The following is a 20,690-nucleotide window of genomic DNA, read 5'->3' on the forward strand; positions in this document are numbered from 1 at the left end:
CTATGACCAGATTTTGCATACTCGTCCATAGCCACATGTGCAGCTTTGCAACCAATGATCGCGGCCTCGTAACTGTGCTGCTAGGAGGCAGTGATGGCTTAGCACTAACATTGGGCTTTTCTCTTGGGAGAAAAGCAATGACAAACCTAGACAGCATCTTAAAAAGCAGAGACATCACCTTGCCGACAAAGGTCCGTATAGTTAAAGCTATGGTTTTCCCAGTAGTGATGTATGGAAGTGAGAGCTGGACCATAAAGAAGGCTGATTGCCGAAGAATCGATGCTTTTGAATTATGGTGCTGGAGGAGACTCTTGAGAGTCCCATGGACTGCAAGAAGATCAAACCTATCCATTCTTAAGGAAATCATCCCTGAGTGCTCACTGGAAGGACAGATCGTGAAGCTGAGGCTCCAATACTTTGGCCACCTCATGAGAAGAGAAGACTCCCTGGAAAAGACCCTGATGTTGGGAAAGATGGAGGGCACTAGGAGAAGGGGACGACAGAGGACGAGATGGTTGGACAGTGTTCTTGAAGCTACGAACATGAGTTTGACCAAGCTGCGGGAGGCAGTGGAAGACAGGAGAGTCTGGTGTGCTCTGGTCCATGGGGTCACGAAGAGTTGGACACGACTAAACGACTAAACAACCTAAACATTAGGAAGAACTTCCTGACAGTAAGAGCTGTTCGGCAGTGGAATTTGCTGCCAAGGAGTGTGGTGGAGTCTCCTTCTTTGGAGGTCTTTAAGCAGAGGCTTGATAGGCATATGCCAAGAATGCTTTGATGGTGTTTCCTGCTTGGCAGGGGGTTGGACTGGATGGCCCTTGTGGTCTCTTCCAACTCTATAATTCTATGAACAATGTTGTGCTGGGTCCTCAAGGGACCTCTGTTATCCAAAGACAATCCACCCTGATCTCTCCCCGCTCCCCACAGCATGTGCCTGTCAATTACAATGCTCTCCCAATAGGACCTCATTCTACATTTCATCTAAAAGGGGAATAAAATTCAAATGTGAAAGGATAATGAACTAATTAACCACATCTTCCAGCTGACCCACCCCAGAGGGACATGTTCTGAAATATTTAGGAGCATCATGAAGATGAACGAATTTAGGATTTGCCCAATTATTTTTTCTAGCTAAATTAGTATCAGACAGAGTCCATCTGTCATGGATGTCATCCACTCTAAATCTGACGGAAATTTTAATTTTAAAACCACTTCAATTCACAACTATTCTAGGTACAAATTAACTTTGTGTTTGAAGCACTAAGTTTAAATCTATTGTTTCTACCACATTCATTTGGATAAAAAGCAATTAGGGACAGATGTTAATTTTCAAATGTTTTTAATGTGGTAAATTAATTATACTTGAGAGGGGTGTAGCTACGCCACTGTAAGTCATGATCCAGTACTATGATAGAAGATAGTTTATATTAATAATATTCACTTTTGCAGTGAATAGAGATGATTCTTTTCAAGACAGTAATTCACTGTGGTGCATATGCAATCCTAGGGGATTATGGCCTGCAAGTATAGGGCGGTATATAATTTCAATAAATAAATAAAATAAATGACACCCTATGCGCGGCCAAAATTCAACACCCCCCCCCAACCCTTGTGTCACCTTCCTGAAGTCAGATCAGGGAGGCGCTGGGAACGAGGCAGAGGACTCCAGGATCCTGCCAGAACCCCCTCCCCTTCCCAAAGCTTAGTAAGGAGGAGACCTGGGGGTTCTGACAGGCCGCAAGGTGCCCACATGGCCCCTGTGCTTAGGGTGTGTTTGTGTGTGGTGCTGCTCTAAGCAGGCCTCTGTGCAATCCCTTGTGAAGTCAATGCAATGGGGTTGAGGCACAGTTTGGTTCACCAAGCTGAGAGGGTCTGCAGGGGGTGCAACAACAGGGTGAGATGTGGGGGGTGGCATTGTACAGGGGGCCACTGAAAATGGAAAGCCCAAAGTCTGCCTCTGATTTGGTAGGAGTCCTCCTTGACCTCATGGGCGTACCCAGGATCAAAGCTAGGGGGGCACACCAGCCACACACCCCAGCCACCCGATTGGCTAGCTGGCAATGACGTGGCCAGGATCCCCCCAGGAGGCATGGTCAATGTGCATGCCCCCCAGAGAAAAGGGGGCCGTTTGCAAGGCAGCACACGGAGCCACCCGTGCTTGCACTCCTGCCTCGCCCACTCCTTGAATGGCAGCGGTGACTAAAAAGAGGCAGCAGCAGCAGCAGCGAAGCTGCCTCCGTTGAAGGAAACCTGGACCTGGGCTAACTTCATACATGCAAATGAAGTGCCGTGGAGCATTGTGGGGCAGCACTTTCTGTGCTGTGCTCGCTGTGACTTGAAAGAGTGTGGGCTGAAGTTAGCCCAGGTCCAGGTCCAGGTTTTTTTCATCGGAGGCAGCTTCACTGCCGTTTCGCTTCAGCCAAGCAGGCTGAGGCAGAGCACAGCAGGCAGCGCCCCTGCCTGTCCTCTCCAGCTGCCCTTCTTCTAGGGGAGGGCAGCTGCCCCCCCTGCCCCATGCTGGGTACACCCATGCTTGACCTGGCACATTTCTGGGATTATGGTAATGGTTGGAAAGGTCTTTTGCCAGCAGCCCCTGCCTGTTTCGCACCATGATCTGTCCACCCCCTTCTGACCCTGTCGTGGGAGCTGCTCTTGGCTCCCCCCCCCCGTAAGCCTCTCTGCCACCCCCTCCGTCTCTCGCTCTGGGATGGACTAAAGGGATCCTATTTCAGTTTCTGGGTGATATGGCTGGGAGAGCCTCTCTGACTAGACATGCTCTTGAAAATGAAGGGGAAAGCAGAAATGCTGCTTTTATTTTGATCACCACTTTCATATTTTTACGAGCAGGCAGTCTATAACTTTGTATATTCATAAATTAATTGCCGGTGCTGACTTTCAAAGCCCTAATTGGCCTTATACAAGTTCACTTTGCAAATCCCCTGCTCTCGTGTAAGTCGCTGAGCTCAGCGCTACAAGCCCCAACATCCATGCTGTTATTATATTAGTCCAGGCCGGCAGGCAAAAAGAGATGGGTCCTTCTCAGGTGTGGTGTCAAAATTGCAGCGTATCCTCCGGTGGAGATCTGATGAGCTGAGCTCTCTCCCTCTGCCTCTCTCTGTCCACTTCTAGGTTGGTGGAAACTTACCCTCCCCCCCCCCCCCGCCGCCAATACGTCTAAACATGTGAGACGCTGTTTTAAAGGACAGCATTAAATATATTTAAATAGTTCTTGTATTGGTTTCTTGTTGCTGTTATCTTTAGTATTGACTCACATTTTGTATCAATTTAACTTTGTATTGGTTTCATATTAGACTGCATACTTTGTGGGTCTTTGCTTGATTGTTTTAAACAGAAGAGCAGGGTAAAAATTGATGACGGTGATAAGGTGTCGGTGCCAAAATTATCAATCTCTTTAAAAAAGGTGACAGAACTGATTGTGGAAACTATCGAAGCATCTCTATTAGCTGCGGCCGGCAAAATTCTTGCAAGGATCTTAGCAAACTGTCTGGTAACAATATCCGAGGTGACCCTTCCTGAATCCCAAAATGGTTTTCGGCCTTCTAAGGCACGGGTGTCAAACACAAGGCCCGGGGGCCAAATCCGGCCCGCCAGACCTCGTCATGTGGCCCGCCGAGCGCCCCAGCCAGCGGGACCCAGCAGTGGGACCTTGCTGCTGAAGCGCCGTGCCAACAAAGCGCCGACAAACAGCTGGGGCCAGGGAAATGCTTTTTGCCCCTGGGTCCCTTCGCGCTCTTTTCTGGCGCTGGATCAAGGCGGCGACCCCCCTTCCCTTTCTTTCTTCCTCTCTCTCGTTATTATTCTTTCTTTCCCTCTCCTTCCTTCCTTCTTTATCTCTGTCTTCTCTCCCTCTTTCTTTTTCTTTCCTTCTTTATTCCTTCTTTCCTACTCTTCTTTCTCTCACCTCTTTCCTTCCTCTCTCCCTCCTGCTCCCTCTTTTCTTCCTTCCTTCCTTCCTTCCTTCCTTCCTTCCTTCCTTCCTTCCTTCCTTCCTTCCTTCCCAACTTTCTTCCTCTCCCTCATTCTTATTCTTTCTTTCCCTCTACTTCCTTCCTTCTTTCTCCCTTTCCGTCTTCTCTCCCTCTTTCTTTTTCTTTCCTTCTTTTTTCTCTTCCTTATTTCCAACTCTTCTTTCTCTCCCCTCTTTCCTTCCTTCCTTCCTCTCTCCCTCCCACTCCCTCTTTTCTTCCTTCCTCCCTCCCTCCCTCCTTCCCTCTCCCTCTCCCTCTCCCTCTCCCTCTCCCTCTCCTCAGAAACATAGGATGCTGCTTTATACTTCTGGCCCTTATACCCTGGAACCAGGAGAGCAGCTTCAGTGAGTCAACCTCAGCCAGTCCTTTTGGTGAAGGGTGGTGGCTCACTGGCAGAACATCTGTCCTGCATGCAGAAGGACCCCAGCATCTCCAGGTACTAGTAGCTCTGCAAAGGTCCTGCATGAAACCCTAGCGAGCCTCCACCACCCAGTGCAGTTACCAAAAATCATTTTTCAATAAATTGTACAATAATTGTACATTTGAATATCTACTTGCCATTATTCTGACTATGTTTCCGCTTTCAGAGCTAGTTATTACTTACATTATTACAAAAAACAGTAATAATTGAATGCAGTGACAATAATTTATGATAATAAAGAGTGGATACATAGTCCTACAGATACAACCGGCCCTTTGAGGGTGACCAAACTGCTGATGCGGCCCCCGATGAATTTGAGTTTGACACCCCTGTTCTAAGGGGACTGCTGTAGCTGTATCCTCACAACATTCCTTTTTTTCTGTCCTGAATCTAATTTTAAAAAATTAAGTTCTGCAAAATGTACGCATTGCTCACATCGTGGACCAGAGAAAAGCCAGCTCTGGAGCACACCTATTGGTTAGCATCTGTGATATCAGTAAAAACCAGCACCTTTTTTATATAGATAGAAAAAAGGTGCCAGTGCTCACCATAAAGTTGTTACAGTTAGTCAGTCAATTTTATTTTAGCAAGAGCCAGCAATACAAAACAACACAACTCCAAGCAAAAGATCACCAATATCATCATCGGAGGGCAGGACAAATTGTTATATGTTGTTCAATAAAATAGATTTATGTTTTTTAATAGCTAAGGTGCAAAATTTGGCCACAGTGTAGGATACTGAGCTCAAAGGATCTTCCAAAAGGAATTTACGTAATGTTTCGGGGGAGAATTCCAGATAATATTGCAAGGGTGTGAATTTTGATAATGGGGGTAAAATGAGTCGTGTTCGTTCTTCACTATAGAATTCACAGAATAAAAGAATGTGAATAACAGATTCCACCTTATTGGACATGCATAGACAAAAGCGCTCTTCAATTGGTATACGCAAGAATTTGCCATGTAACACAGCTGAAGGTATTGCATCGCTTTGGAAAAGGCCCATCTATAAGATTCATAAGTAATATTGGATAGATACTGGGCAGCTGCCAAATTAGGCCAAGATTTTAGACACCTGTAGTTCTCAGGGAGTAAGGCACCTTCTTTTTGCAGTTCAATATCGAAAAGCCTCTGAGTAATAATTGTTTTTGCCTTATTCAAAGTACCATTAAAGAGATCTTCTGGGTTTAGGCCAATTTGTTTGATCTTGTTAGTAATTTGCGTAAGGTGGATAAGGGGCTGCGGCCAGAAAATGAGATAACATTCCCTTTGGGTTATAATGAATTTTCAACCAGAGGGATATAGAAGACCATAGAATTGCTTGTCACCAGATCATATATTGCTTGTCCCCAGACTTTTAATTCAACTCTGGGCAGTCCTGCCTCTTGCCTTAATATTACATTAGATGTGCTCTTAGGGGTGCCGAATAGGGATCTAAGAAATTTTGATTGAACTGTTTCGAGAATCTTAAGGTTGGCAGAGAGTCCAATTTGTGAACCGTATAGAAGTTGGACCAGAGATTTTGCCTGAAAGGCCATAGGAAGGAAACCAGCACCTTTCCTTCTAAATAGTCTAAGAATGGCATTAGCACTTCTTTCTGTTAAGGTGGCTGATGCGGTCAAATGTGCTGAGAATTTGGCGTTGTAAGAGAAGGTTATGCCTAAATATTGGAAGTTCTTAGTTTGATGTACGGCATTTTAAAGTTGTTACAGTAAGTGCCACACTTTTGACATTTGGGGGGGGGGAGATGCTTGTACTGTGTACCCTTGAGCACCCCAGAAAAAAAGCACTGGTAATAATTGTCATCTCCTCCATTCTGAGTGCCTGGAACAATTTGCAACTGATTTTTAAATAATTCTCAAATGAAGAATGAACAAATAAAATGCATATCACTTTAAAAAGTAAAGAAAGAAAGGACCCAGGTGGCGCTGTGGGTTAAACCACTGAGTCTAGGGCTTGCTGATCAGAAGGTCAGCGGTTCGAATCCCTGCAATGGGGTGAGCTCCTGTTGCTCAGTCCCAGCTCCTGCCAACCTAGCAGTTCGAAAGCACATCAAAGTGCAAGTAGATAAATAGGGACCGCTCCGGCGGGAAGGTAAACGGCGTTTCCGTGCGCTGCTCTGGTTCGCCAGAAGCAGCTTTGTCATGCTGGCCACATGACCTGGAAGCTGTCTGCGGACAAATGCCGTCTCCCTCGGCCTATAGAGCGAGATGAGCGCCGCAACCCCAGAGTTGGACACGACTGGACCTGATGGTCAGGGGCCCCTTTACCTTTACCTTTACCTAGGGCATGAGTTGGAGAGGCAGTTGAAGCAGCCACTGCAATCACTGTAAAAATGTTATGTCTGTCTGTCTTCACATGTTGGTCTTTAATTCATGGCTGACAGGGAAAGTTGTGGATCAGCCAGATATTCCTAAATGTTGAATATAATATGGGGTATCACTGTTGCCAGATTTTTCTCCTTAGGACTTCCTCTTTCATTCACATTCCTGCCACATGTCTCCATAGTCCTCCACAAACACGAGTCCTTAAGTCATCTACTTCCCTCATCCGAGGCACCTGCATATTGTGAACTAAAGTTCAAGCAGAGGAGAATGTCCCAGTCAGAAGCCAAAGGTGTAAATTTGACACACATGGAGCCAGGTCTTTAACATTAGCGAAGCACTCGGCAAATTGGCAGCAGGTGTGCAGACACTCCTCTCACTGTGTGTCTTCTGGGCTTCTGGGGTTTTTCCTGTTGTTACTCTGTCTCTCACAACTACAATAAACCTACCATTAAAATTATGGACTGCTCATTTTTTCGTCAGAGGGCAAACGGGCAAATTTAGCAGGGGATCAAGTACTTTCCCCCCCTCATTGTAACAGCCCTTGAGACATTTGAAGATGGCTATCCTATCTCCTCTCAGCCTCTTCTTTTCCAGGCTAAACAGATGCAGCTCCTTGGACTATTCCTCAACATAAGGCTTGTTTTCCAGACCCTGGATCATCTCGGTCCCCCTCCTCTGTACCCTTTCTGGCTTGTCAACATCTTTCTTAAATTGTAGTGTCCAGAACTGGACCAAGGCAGAAGAGAGTGGGACTATGACTTCCCTTAATCTGGACACTAGACTTCTGTTGATGCAGCCTAGAGTAGCATTCACTCTCTTTCACTGTCAGACTCTAGTATGACAAAGGAACTCTTCCAAGGATGGGCCAATGCAGATGAAGGAGTGAGCTTGATTCTCAATGGATGGGGTCATCAGGGGGAAACAAATCGGTTTAGCATTCATTCTCTCTCAATGGGGTTACTTTCTTCCTTAGAGGGCTGTTCAGCCATGGTGAGGGAACAATGAACTCTCCATTCAAGGTGGCCTACAGGGGAGAGCCCTCCCCCTCCTCTGATTCCATAATAATGTGTATTTTACTGCTATATAATAAACTACAAGTTGTCCACAAGTAACCATTATAACAAAGACCATTTAATACAATCTAAGACCATCCATCAGGCTATTGCCAATCCTTTAATTACCAGTGGTTTCTGGTGGCAAAATAAAAAGCTTCTTTGTGCCCAAAATACAAAATGCAAGAGGCCTCAAGGCCTCATAAAAGGACAACATCGTGCTCCTTTTGAAAAATTATAAAGAATTCTGGGTGTGTTTTATGATAGATGTATGTGGACTCATTGTAATGCATTCTTCTAAAGCCATCATTATGAAATGGGAAACTGCTGGAAAGATGCCTAGATGTATGCTCCATCTCTAACTTTAAACTCAAACCAGGTGTAGAGAAAGGGTCATCAAAATGTCATGTGGAGCAGTCAATCACCCTCCACTCAATGTACATGTGAGAACTGGTAGATCAAATACATGCATCTCATGGAGAGGTAATTTCCACTTGGCAGCCACTTACATTAGTTACTTAAAAAAACCCAAACCCCGGTCTTTCTTTGGCAGGAGCAATGTACACATTACATATCGTATATATCTGCATGGACTGAAGAATTTATATTTCCTAAAAACCGAGCGGTTATTAAACAAAAAGGGTTTTAGATCCTCTCTTGGAAGAAGGGAAAGAGGTTTGAGCCAATGGTGTAAACTTGTGAAGGGCATGTCACTAAATGTTACAATTTGATCTGGTTTGGTTCACTAATGCAAAAAAAACTTTAACAGAATTCCCCAAAGATGCAGATGTTCCTTGGGTTATATCCAACTAAGGCTGCAATCCGAAAATTGCAAGCCCCACTGAATTCAATGGGGCTTCTGAGTAAACATGGTTAGGAAGGGGCAGCCTGTCCCATTTCACCATCTGAGACCAAATGGGAATTTGCTGCTCTCTGCTGCCCACCCTGCTGCCTGCCAGGATAGCCCCCCTCTCGTCGACCTCAGGAGCAGGCCGCAATGGGGAGACACTAGTCTTCTCTGCCCCTGGGCAAGGAAGAAGAGCGGCAATGCCACATGCCAGAATGCTGGGGGGGGGGGGCATTCTGCCATCACCAGAACTGGTGGGGCAGGCAGGGCTTTGCCTCTTGTCCTTCTGCTGCCCGGTGCAGCCGCTTCCGCCCACCTTATGGGGAGGGGTGGAGTCGGCAATCTTTCTTCCTCTGCAGTTTATCTCTGTGTGCCTTAGCTCTCCTATCATGGTGGGCGAGGTGGAAGAGCAGGGGAAACAGGCCACTATTGTTCAGTAGTCTGAAGGTTTTGGTGTTGAGTACAGTAAGGGCTCGTCCCTACTTACTTTTTGCCCCACACTTTCTAGCCATAGGTCTGTGCTTTCCTGGTCCATGTCAAAGTGCTGCCCCCCCCCCCGGCTCTTTCCTCAGGAAAGCCTGCTCTTTAATGCTGAATCAGAACAAACAGCTATTGAGTTTCCCCCAGATTCAGCGGTAAAGAGTGATTTTTATTTTTATTTTTTTGCAGGAAAGCAGCGGGGCAAAAAAAAAAAAAGGGGGGGGGAGAAAAGCTCTCAGGCAGGGAACTTTAAACCTGTGCCTTGAAGTGTGGATGAACTCTAAGAAGATCTGAGACTTTGAATATTTCCATGAATGAAAACGTTGTCTGTGCACCATCCCTTGCCTTCTTTGCTTTATAATGTGGTGGTGTCAGTAGAGGCCAAGCAACAATGCAATGGTGTTACTTGACTTACCTCCAGTATGTTCTTATTAAGGTAGAAGAAAGACTGGCACTAAAACAGTGGTGTTGGATGACCATCATTATTGATATTTTGTACAGTTTTGGAAGAAAGTTTTCTGCAGAAACTTCTCTCGAGGTCTGGTTTATTGCTAACAAGAAATGGTATATATACAGACTCCTGCCAACCATTTTCAACACCAGTTGCTTCCAACTCACAAAGCTCTCATAAAATAGTGCAGACAGCAAAGAATTTGACGGGCGATTTTGCATCATTCTTCCTCCTCACTTAAGCTTGGCACAGAAGATCTGAGCCTTATTCTTTCAACAGTTAAAGTCTAGAATTCAGAAACTTATGCTGTGGTTGAGGTAACATACAAGCACCTGGTATGACTATTATTGTGACCTAATAAGTGACTGCAAACCCAAGGAAAGGGGAAGGCTATTACACAAGCTGGCTTCTTGCTATAATGGCAGCTGCGCATGGAGAAGCCAGGGTGGAAGGCAACCCAGGATGTCCTCCTTGCTGGTCCTGTCTGCAGTCTCAGTATCTGGCCACATGGTCACACACTGCACCACCCGGGAAAAGCTCTGCTTCAACCCTGCATGCTCAAAATCCCCACAAAAGAGCTCTCCCACTCCTCCTCACAAGGAGGGTTGATAAGCAACACTATTTAATGTTCTCCAGATGAGACTGTCCGATGAGACAGAGCGTGGCCTACTGCAGACTCATACTTGCTAAATGTTACTTAAAATGTTACTTTGGAACATTTTAAGCATTTGTGCTAATGGTTTATGCGCTACCTTCTTGTGTCTCAGAAATACCATGCAATTTCACTGGGCTTCCTCCAAGCATAACCAGGCGCTCCACCCTGCCCTGAGGGGCTTACAATCTTTAATTTGACACAGGGAGGGAACAGAGAAAGGTTGAGGTCCAGGGTATATCCTGAGTCCTGCTGCGAGACATAAGCCAGAGTTTATAGACTTTGGGGTTCCCGGACATTTCCTATCTGTATCCTCTTCCTCTGCTTTTATTTTCCTTTTTGTCTCCTAGCTCTCTGAAGACAGGTAGGGCGCAGAGGCTCCTGTGGCTCTGCGAAATGAAAGAAGGGCAGGAGGACGCCACGTGTAAATATGTTGTTTTGGAAGTTGTGGTATGTTAATTCCATGGGGAATCCATTCCCCTTGTGTGCCAGGAGGTCGTGGCACCAACCTGAGCGAAACAGGGGAGCAGGCCCGTCTCACCCCTGCCCCTCGTCCCCCTCCTTTCGAACCAGGGGCCAGGCCGTCGTGTGCCCAGGCAGGAGCAGTGAGCATCAGCAGCCAGTGGTGATGTGGGCACGGGCAGCAGGGCAGGGGTGCTTGTTCTGCTGCCCCACACTTTCCAGGCATAGGTCTGCACTTTCCCAGTCTGTCTGAGGCGGGTGTGTCTCCCCCCCCCACTTCTTTCCTCAGGAAAACCTGCTCTTTAACCCTGATTCAGAACAAATGGCAATTCAGCTTTCCACAGATTGTTGTTTGATCCAATTCAGCAGTAGAGAGAGGATTTTCACAGTGAAAGCAGCAGGACCAACCCTCCAAAGCACTTGGACCTGTGCCTAGAAATGCAGACAAAGGTGAAGTGTGGATGAGCCCTAAGATTGCACTCCTAACCCTGTCTACTCACTTCAATAAATCCCATTGAATTCTTCCAGGTAGGTGAGATTAGGATTACATTTTACAATCCTACAATCCTACAATAGCTGTAGGATCCAGTCCTACAGCTGCAATCCCATGCTTACTGATCTTGGAGTAAGCTCTACTGAAATCTGTGGGACTTAAATTTTATGCAGATAGGTATATGAGTGCCCTGTAAATTACTTTAGTGTCTATATGCATAGGATTGCACTGTAACCATTGCCTTGTTTGGTTTTCAGGATTACAGGAAGCTGCTCAGAGAACCTTCATTTTTTGGGTGGTTTGTAAATATTGTAGATCAATCAATCAATCAATCAATCAATATAAAACATAAAATATCATAAGAAAAATGCTGTTACATGTCAGCTGTTGAATACGGGTAGCACTTTCCCTAACGTTTGACAGACCACTTAGTATCTAACAATATTTGACAGGTAAGGTGCAATGATCATTAGCACTTGACAGTTGTCAGCTCCTTGGGAGATTTCGCACGTGAAGCCTGCCAGAATTAAAGGAGTCACAAAATGCCAACCAATTCACAGCTTTTTGTAGCTGGCCACCAGGTGGCTCTCAGCCCCTGCTCTGCACCTCCGTTATAGCACTGAGAGATGTTATTTTGCCACAGCCTGACGTCGGGTGCCCCCTGTGGCAGCCGCAGTCTTTGCAGCTGAAGCTGTGTAGCCAAAGATCCCTTGGCTCCCAGGCATATTTTAAGCATATCACCCCCTGGGACCTTGTGAAGGAACTGAACCTCCGTATTTGGGGTGTGTGCCTTGCCTTCTTTCTGTTGCAGCTACAATACACTTTACTTCACTGGAGTTGGAAAAGGTCACTGCCACCCTTGCGGTAGGGAACCCCACCAAATGCCAAACTCTGCAAAAGCTTCCAGCTTTCCCTTTCTTCGGTACACCCCCATTGCTGAGGGGCACCCTGAGGTCCTGGCATGGGCCCCTAAGCCCTTTAGAGGAGCAAGACTCGAGTTCAAAGTTTTGCATTTGGGCACCCTGAGGTCCTGGCATGGGCCCCTAAGCCCTTTAGAGGAGCAAGACTCGAGTTCAAAGTTTTGCATTTGAAATGTGGATCCAGGTCTTTGCTTCAAATGTTTCCTCCAAAGGTTAAGCTGGCCAGATGGAATTGCTCAACCAACGTGGTCCAGGACAAGGCCATGCGGAGGACAGAGAACCGCCTCCGGCTCTGATGTGGCTCTGCCACAACCCTGTTAGCTTTATTGACTTATCATTTCCTTTCTGGTGTATGTCACAGATAGCAAGTGAATAGGGAATGTACATTTTCTTCAAGCTGACTTTGCTCAAGTACTGTATTCTGCCATGCTAATCCAGATGGAATCATTTTGGAGGAATGGATAGAACAGGCACAACTGCATCCCCCCCTCCCCCAATGTGAAATCAAGAAGAAAGAAAAATTCTTAGCGGCAACATCTTATTTCCATAATCTGGCAGCACATTGGCATACCTGCCTCACGTAAACATTGGGGGAAGGCACAACTAATGAGTAAGTTAGTGGAGAACTCCCACTGCCATCGATCATTTATTTTCCTGCTTTCATCACATGCCTGAAGGCTAGCGGATGATGTCTGCGTGGAAGTCCCCAGCTAAAGAAATAAGATACGTAAAAATGGCACACATCACATCACGCTTTCCACTTCCAAACACTTATCACTTGGGTATTATCAGGGGGTTAATAATGTATTTTCTTACATTCCTTACTCATTTTTAGTATCATCATGGGCATGCTTCATGAGCAGGGTGTGTCATTTTAGCAGGCGAAACTTAATTTTTGCAAATTTCTTCAGCGAAAGGTCGAAAAACATGTTTTTGGATGTGAAGAATCCAAACATGCTGTTATTTTTGTGACTGGACAACATTTAGCTTAGTAAGCCTATGTCTGATGAAGAAGCACATGAACTACTTTCATAAAACCAAATATTTTAAATTTTAGCTTCTGAAAATGTTGTTGGTGTTTAGTCATTTAGTCGTGTCCGACTCTTCGTGATCCCATGGACCAGAGCATGTCAGGCACTCCTGTCTTGCACTGCCTCCCGCAGTTTGGTCAGACTCATGTTGGTAGCTTTGAGAACACTGTCCAACCATCTCAGCCTCTGTCGTCCCCTTCTCCTAGTGCCCTCAATCTTTCCCAACATCAGGGTCTTTTCCAGGGAGTCTTCTCTTCTCATAAGGTGGCCTAAGTATTGGAGCCTCAGCTTCACGATCTGTCCTTCCAGAGAGCACTCAGGGCTGATTTCCTTCAGAATGGATAGGTTTGATCTTCTTGCAGGCCATGGGACTCTCAAGAGTCTCCTCCAGCACCATAATTCAAAAGCATCAATCCTTCACCGATCAGCCTTCTTTATGGTCCAGCTCTCACTTCCATACATCACTACTGGGAAAACCATAGCTTTAACTATACGGACCTTTGTCTGCTTTTTAAGGTGCTGTCTAGGTTTGTCATTGCTTTTCTCCCAAGAAGCAGGCGTCTTTTAATTTCGTGACTGCTGTCACCATCTGCAGTGATCAAGGAGCCCAAGAAAGTAAAACCTCTCACTGCCTCCATTTCTTCCCCTTCTATTTGCCAGGAGGTGATGGGACCAGTGGCCATGATCTTGGTTTTTTTATGTTGAGCTTCAGACCATATTTTGCGCTCTCGTCTTTCACCCTCATTAAAAGGTTCTTTAATCCCTCTCCACTTTCTGCCATCAAAGTTGTGTCATCAGCATATCTGAGGTTGTTGATATTTCTTCCGACAATCTTAATTCTGAAAATGTTAGGAGATACTAAATAATGATTCTAATGAATAATAATATTGATATTTATATATAATATAACCACAAGTACTTGACAATCATTTTTTATTTCTGTGCAATTTTATACACATTTTACTTACCAAGAAAAACTGAATTATATTAATTTAACCAAAATATCTTTTGAATTCCCAAGTCATGTTACAACTTTTTAGCACCCCTCATTTTTTGAATTGGAAAGTTGAAAAATTCAGCACGCCCTATGACTCAGTATGATTTGAAAATGTTGTGTAACCAGTGCCCCCCTCGAGCCAATCCAAAGAAAGTGTATTGAAATTAATACGACCTCAAGTTAGTCATTATATATACAGTACTTCTCCTATTGGTTTCAGTGGGACTGAAATGGAGCTTAACGCTTTTCCTGGGTTGGGGCCAGACTCATTTTGGGGGAGTTTGTTTTGTTTTGTTTTGTTTTGTTTCATAACTGCTGGTGTTCCTTGACTGTTCAGTTGGTGTGTGACCCATCAGTTTCTAGCATGGGCAGTAGTGGCAGGAGATGAAACGGTCTCATCGCTCTTGCCAACATGCTGATTCTTGTCCAACACTCGTGGAGGGGATCATGCCACAAAGGGAACCTTTGAACAGGGCCTTTGCTGTCTTCCAAAGCTTTTGCCCTGGGTCTGGACCTCGTGACCAGCTGGTGTTTATGTCCCAGGAATAAGCCTTGTGACACTGGGCAGTGATCTCCAAAGAACAGCTTGGATTGGGTGTGAAGCCACATGGAAGAAAGATTAAGGCAGCTTTGGAATGTGCAGCAGGCTGCTCAGGTTTCTGCCGGGAAAACTTGGCGAAAAGATGTAGGTATGTTTTCACCCGACACACATGCCTGCAAGCCTCAGGTAATGAGCCATACCTTATTACCATGGCGACACAGGAAAAAGTAAAATTATAGTCTCTGGTGATCTACTAGAGCAGTGTTTTCCAACAGGGGGCCATATGGTCCCCTGGGGGACCCAGGATAGTTCAAGAGGGCCACAGGTGAAAAATGCATAAATGGGGGGCCACAGCACAAGGCTAGGGGGACATAGAGGGAAGTGAGAAGGGGATTTTTTAATATATTTTTTTATTTTAAATCCTGAATAGCTGGCTCTCCACTTGGCCAATCCCAAGTAGATAAAGGGGTGGCCCACCAGGGCCTAGTGCTCCTTTTTGCCACATGTGTTTTCTTGGAGCAGTCCTGGTTTCATTCCAGCAGGAGAGGGTGATCACTGAGGATCCCCTTTTGACCAATAGAGCCCATGATCCAGAGCCCCAGGTCAGGTAAGTGCAGCGATGGGGTGGCAATGGGTAGGGCTAGGCGAGCCAGAGCTGCTTGTTGCTGCCGCCACTGCTGGGCCTGGGGGCAGCCTGGGTCTGACTCTGCAGGGTGCCATCCACCCCAGCACCTAGTGGATCGGGGCGTTCGGATCAGGGCCGTCTCAAGCAGGTCGGGCGCCCTGGCACCGTGGCGCGCAGATCGCTCTGGCACCCCGCCGTGCAATGCCCCCCTGCCGGCCCCGGCGCCCTGGTGCCCCGCGCCACCGGGACTACCCCTAGAGCCGGGCCTGCTTCGGATATTGCCGAGGGGCACAGGGCTTGTCCGCAGCATCAGCCAGGCTCTGCAAGGCATGGGGTGAAATCCACTCCAGCGCCTAGCCAAGTGGGGTTGTCTGGTTAGGGGGCAGGCTTTTGTTGGGGGGGGGAACAGAACCTCGGATTTGTATTGATTTGTATTGATTTATACTTATTGGGGGAGCAGCTGCCCACCTTGTCTATACCCATGGGGGTGGCCACAGGAAGGAAACAAGGTTGGAAGGGGGCCATGGTCAGAAAAAAAGGTTGGGAAACACTGTACTAGAGGCCTGAATTTATCCTGGGAGAATTGGTAATGGGTTGGCTCCAATGTCGCTGTCTTCTGCTGGTGCAATGGAGCGACCCCTCCATATCTTCTCTTTGTGTGCCCCTCCCCAATCTGCTCCAGAGGTCAGGGTATTGCTCAGAATAGATTTGGGAGGGGTCACGGGAAGAGGAGAGAGAGGTGACTTCATTCGATGTAGGGGAGTCTGGCAAGGACAAGATGGAGTGGCCTGGAGAGGGCCCTTTCTTTCAGCCCTGCGCCTGAGACTCCCACTCCTGAATTAAAGATTCTCCGGTCACTGTAGAGCTGGGAAAGCTCTCCTGGGAATGTGGCTGTTTGTTAGCTATGCCATTTTGGGGCCGGAGGGGGTGAATGGTGCCTGGCTGAGTATACAGTAAGCCAGTTCTTCTATTTAGGAAGGGAGGTCTGGATTAGCTGTGAGTGTGAGACACATTCCTTCCGATGATGCCAGGCTGGAGGGGAGACAAAAGTGGACTCTTCCCAACTTCCAGAGAATGGAATTAATAGCCCTATAATTCAAGAGGCAAAGCTTTGGGCTTCGGTGAGACGAAGGCTGACGCTAAGCTGGCGATGCATGAATTATCTTGGAAAAGAGAGGAGCCAACTTGGCAAGCTTGACCTGATGGGATGCAGAAACCTCATCTTGTCTTCCTGGTCTGTGGGCCAAGGAAAGTCAAAAAGCCAGAGGCTGGCAACTGCAGAGCAAAGTTGTCTGACCAATGCAAAGCTTTAGGCCAGGGGTCAGCAAACTTTTTCAGCAGGGGGCTGGTCCACTGTCCCTCAGACCTTGTTGGGGGGCAGACTATACTTTTTTTTGAGGGGGGAGGCAAATGAACGAATTCCTATGCCACCCAAATAACCCAGAGATGCATTTTAAATAAAAGCACACATCCTACACATGTAAAAACACCAGGCAGGCCCCCAAATAACCCAGAGATGCATTTTAAATACAGTGGTACCTCAGGTTAAGTACTTAATTGGTTCCAGAAGTCAGTACATAACCTGAAGCGTACTTAACCTGAAGCGAACTTTCCCATTGAAAGTAATGGAAAGTGGATTAATCCGTTCCAGACGGGCAGGAGCGGTGCTAGGGCTTTTTGCGTCCTAGACAAAAACACCTTCTGGCGCGCCCGGGCGCATGTGTCATGATGCATGCGTCATGACGCACGCACGCACACCACTGATACCCCTGCGTCTCCTCCATTCGCGGGAGGAGCGCGGGCCAAGGGGGGGAGCTCGGCGCCCTCGCCTGTGGAGGGGACGCTTTGAGCTCCTCAGCGGCAGCGGCTGCAGCGAGCAAGCAGCGCCGGCAGCAGCGCCCATAGCTGAACTCTTCAGCTGCGGGCGCTGCCGCCGCTTGCTCGCTACAGCCGCTGGGGAGCTCACAGCGTCCCCTCCGTGAGCAGGAGGGCGCTGAGCTCTCCTTTTGGCTCGCGCTCCTCCCGCCTGTGGAAGGGACGCTGGGGGCTCCTCGGTGAGCGAGCGGGCGAGTGAGTGGGTGGGCGGGTGGGCGGCGGCGGCAGCGCCCATAGCTGAAGGCTTCGGCTGCGGGCGCTTGCCACCACTACTGCCGCCGCCGGGGAGCTCTCGGCGTCCCCTCCATAGGCGGGAGGGGGGCGGTGGTGCGGGGGTTTTGCGGGGCAGGCTCAGCAGTGCCCCCTCCATTTCCGCGCCCTAGGCAATGGCCTAGTCCACCTAAATGGACGCACCGGCCCTGCAGACGGGTCCGCGGAGTACTTAACTTGAAAGTACTCAACCTGAAGCATACTTAACCCGAGGTATGACTGTAAAAGGACACATTCTACTCATGTAAAAAAAGAAAAGAAAAAGAGCTGTTTCCCAGATCGTCCGTGGGCTGGATTTGGAAGGCGATTGGGCTGGATCCGGCCCCCAGCCCTTAGTTTGCCTACCCATGCTTTAGGCTGAATGGGCTGTAGATGAATCTGAATGCAGCAGCTCGCAGTTTGGGCAACCAAATGCGCATTTCCTTGACCGTATTTGACTGGCTGTTCTCTTCCACCCAAACACGCTCTTGTCTCATAATGTTGACTAAAAACTAAATGACCCCCCTCCAAAAAAAATACGGCTTTATCTGTCTCTCCAGTTATCTCCCCCCATAAATATTTTTCTGTTCCTTGAAAATGCAGTGAACAGATGGCATCATCTGCTTGCTGACTGCCAACAATCTCCATGTTGGATTCACCCCAGCCTGGCTCCAGCCTCCTCTTTTCTCTTTCCGATGCCTTCAGCGACATTTTCCTGGACAGATCTTGAGATAATTTCTCTTTTTATCTGACCTATATCCAGTCCTTGATAGAGAGGGGAATTTCTGCTCCTAAGTAATTTCCTTCCCCTTTGCTCCTGGTATAGCAGAAATGCCGCTGTCTTTTAATGGCTCCATGGTAAGAGGCAGATGTGGTTCAGAATGATTTACAAGCTGAGAATCACCACGGACCATGAAGTGCCTGGTTCAAACTCACTTCTGCCATTCACTCAGGAGATAGCAGGTCCCAGCTGTCTCTCCCGCTTCTTTGCCTCAGGCATGGTTTGCAGGCCGCTTTAAACCACAGTTGCCTTTTCAGAAAGATGCTGTTTACCAGGGGATTCCCACAAACTGCTTCCAGGCAGTTGCTATTTCCAAGTGGGATTAGGGCTGCCATATTTTAAAAAGTGAAAGTGAGCTTTGTGGGGGGTGGGGGCCAAATATTTTTAGATTTTCCCAAAGTTTTTGAGCTCTTTTAAAGGAAATTCCCCAAAAGCTACATTTCCAACATGGGTTGCCATTTGTTCGGATTCCCCGGACATTTCAGTAATTTGTGCCCAGACACTGTTTCCGACAGGCATATGGCAACCCTAGGTGGGATTCAATCACATACTGGCAAATTCAAGTTGTGCAATTATGGTGCACAGGGAGGTCTTGCACAACAAATCTGTTCTGATCAAAAAGATCAGATTTTTGTGATAAAGAAAGGGACCAGAAAATGCAATGGAAATTTTGGGGTAGCACTTGCTTTTATGCAATGTCATCTAACTTCCCCTCAAGCAAATCAGATCAAATGCTCAATTAAAAAGCTGATGTTGTCTAGTCTCCCTGCAAAAAAAAAAAAAAAAAAAACAGGACAAATGTGCAACAAACATTCTGGAAGCACCCAGAGGCTCTTGGGCAAAACGTCACTTGAATGATGTGGGAAGCAACCATAAACAAGCTGAAAGAATTTTATTCTTGTAACATAAAAATTGTATTGTAGAGTTATCAATCAAATAATAATAATAATGTTTGGGTTGCCCGAGCCACTCTGGATGACTTCCAGCAAAATATAAAAGCACCATAAAACATGAAACGTTATAAACCTCCCTATACAGGATTGCCTCCAGTTGTCTTCTAAAAGTCATATAGTTATTAATCTCTTTGACCTCTGGTGAGAGGGCGTTTCACAGGGCAGGTGCCACTACTTTTCAATGGATGTAAAACCATCCTGGGATGCTGCCAGAGAGGTTTAGCAAAATGCCACTTGAACTCTTTGTAAAGCTGGGAGAGGCAGGGACCTGCCAAGGCCGCTCTTTCTCAGACTGCTGAAGTGAGAAGCCCAAAGCTCTGCTGGAGGAAGAGAATGAGGCCCATTCAGTGCCTGCCTGCTGGTGCCGCCTCTCCCAGGTCTCCCAGTCTGGCCTGGGTAATGCTAGAAGGCAGACCAAGGTCCTGCCTGGGAATTTTTTTAAAAGAAAAGAAAAGCATGCCACGCCTAATATTAGGCCACATACTTTTAATGGCAATGATTGATGATATTTGACAGTTATTATTTCAAAGGGTGAATGTACTAGTTTGTGTTTGCTAGGTAAAGGTAAAGGGGACCCCTGACCATTAGGTCCAGTCGTGACCGACTCTGGGGTTGTGCGCTCATCTCGCATTATTGGCCGAGGGAGCCAGCGTGCAGCTTCCGGGTCATGTGGCCAGCATGACAAAGCCGCTTCTGGCAAACCAGAGCAGCACATGGAAACACCGTTTACCTTCCAGCTGTAGCGGTACTGTCAGGGGTTCTTGCGACTACTCCAGAGTAACGACGCTCCACATGCTTGTCTTTAAACAGTATTTTATTGCTGCACTCTATTTACAGTGAGACAGGTGTGGAAAATATGTCTGCTCATTCCGATGCAGAATCCAGCACTGCCCCTCCACGTGACTTCCTCCAACATAAGAGTCTCGGGACAGTAAACCTCCTCCCCTTTTTTCTCCTGCGTAATTCCGGAACCGGAGAAAAGGGTCTACGCTCCATGCTTTCCTTCTGCCCCCTTTCCCCCTCTATCTCCTCCCTCTTGTGTAGCTGGGGCTCTCCCATGCTGCCAGAGCCCTGGCACTCTCCCTCCACTTCCTGACTGGTTTCCTCAGAGCCCTCGCTTCCATCACTGCTTGGGGAGGAGCTACTTCTGATGCAAGAGGGAGGTTCTCTATACTGTCTCCCCCTTACAGGTACCTATTTATCTACTTGCACTTTTGACGTGCTTTCGAACTGCTAGGTTGGCAGGAGCTGGGACCAAGCAACGGGAGCTCACCCCGTCACAGGGATTCGAACCGCCGACCTTCTGATCAGCAAGCCCTAGGCTCAGTGGTTTAACCACTGTGTTTGCTAGCAAGCTTTATTTACATTGTTTAATGGTGGACGGACCACAGACAAGTTGATCTTGCCTAATTTGAAAGGGAACTTACTGGTATTTAAAATGGATAAAATAAAAACAAGAGGTCCAATGAGGTCTGGGCTGTGTGGGTGCATACCTGAGCTATCACCATTGCTCAAAGAGAAAGGCTTCCTCAGTGACCCCTGAC

The sequence above is a fragment of the Zootoca vivipara genome, chromosome 9 (genome assembly GCF_965207765.1).
Source record: "Zootoca vivipara chromosome 9, rZooViv2.hap1.1, whole genome shotgun sequence".
Taxonomy (NCBI): Eukaryota; Metazoa; Chordata; class Lepidosauria; order Squamata; family Lacertidae; genus Zootoca; species Zootoca vivipara.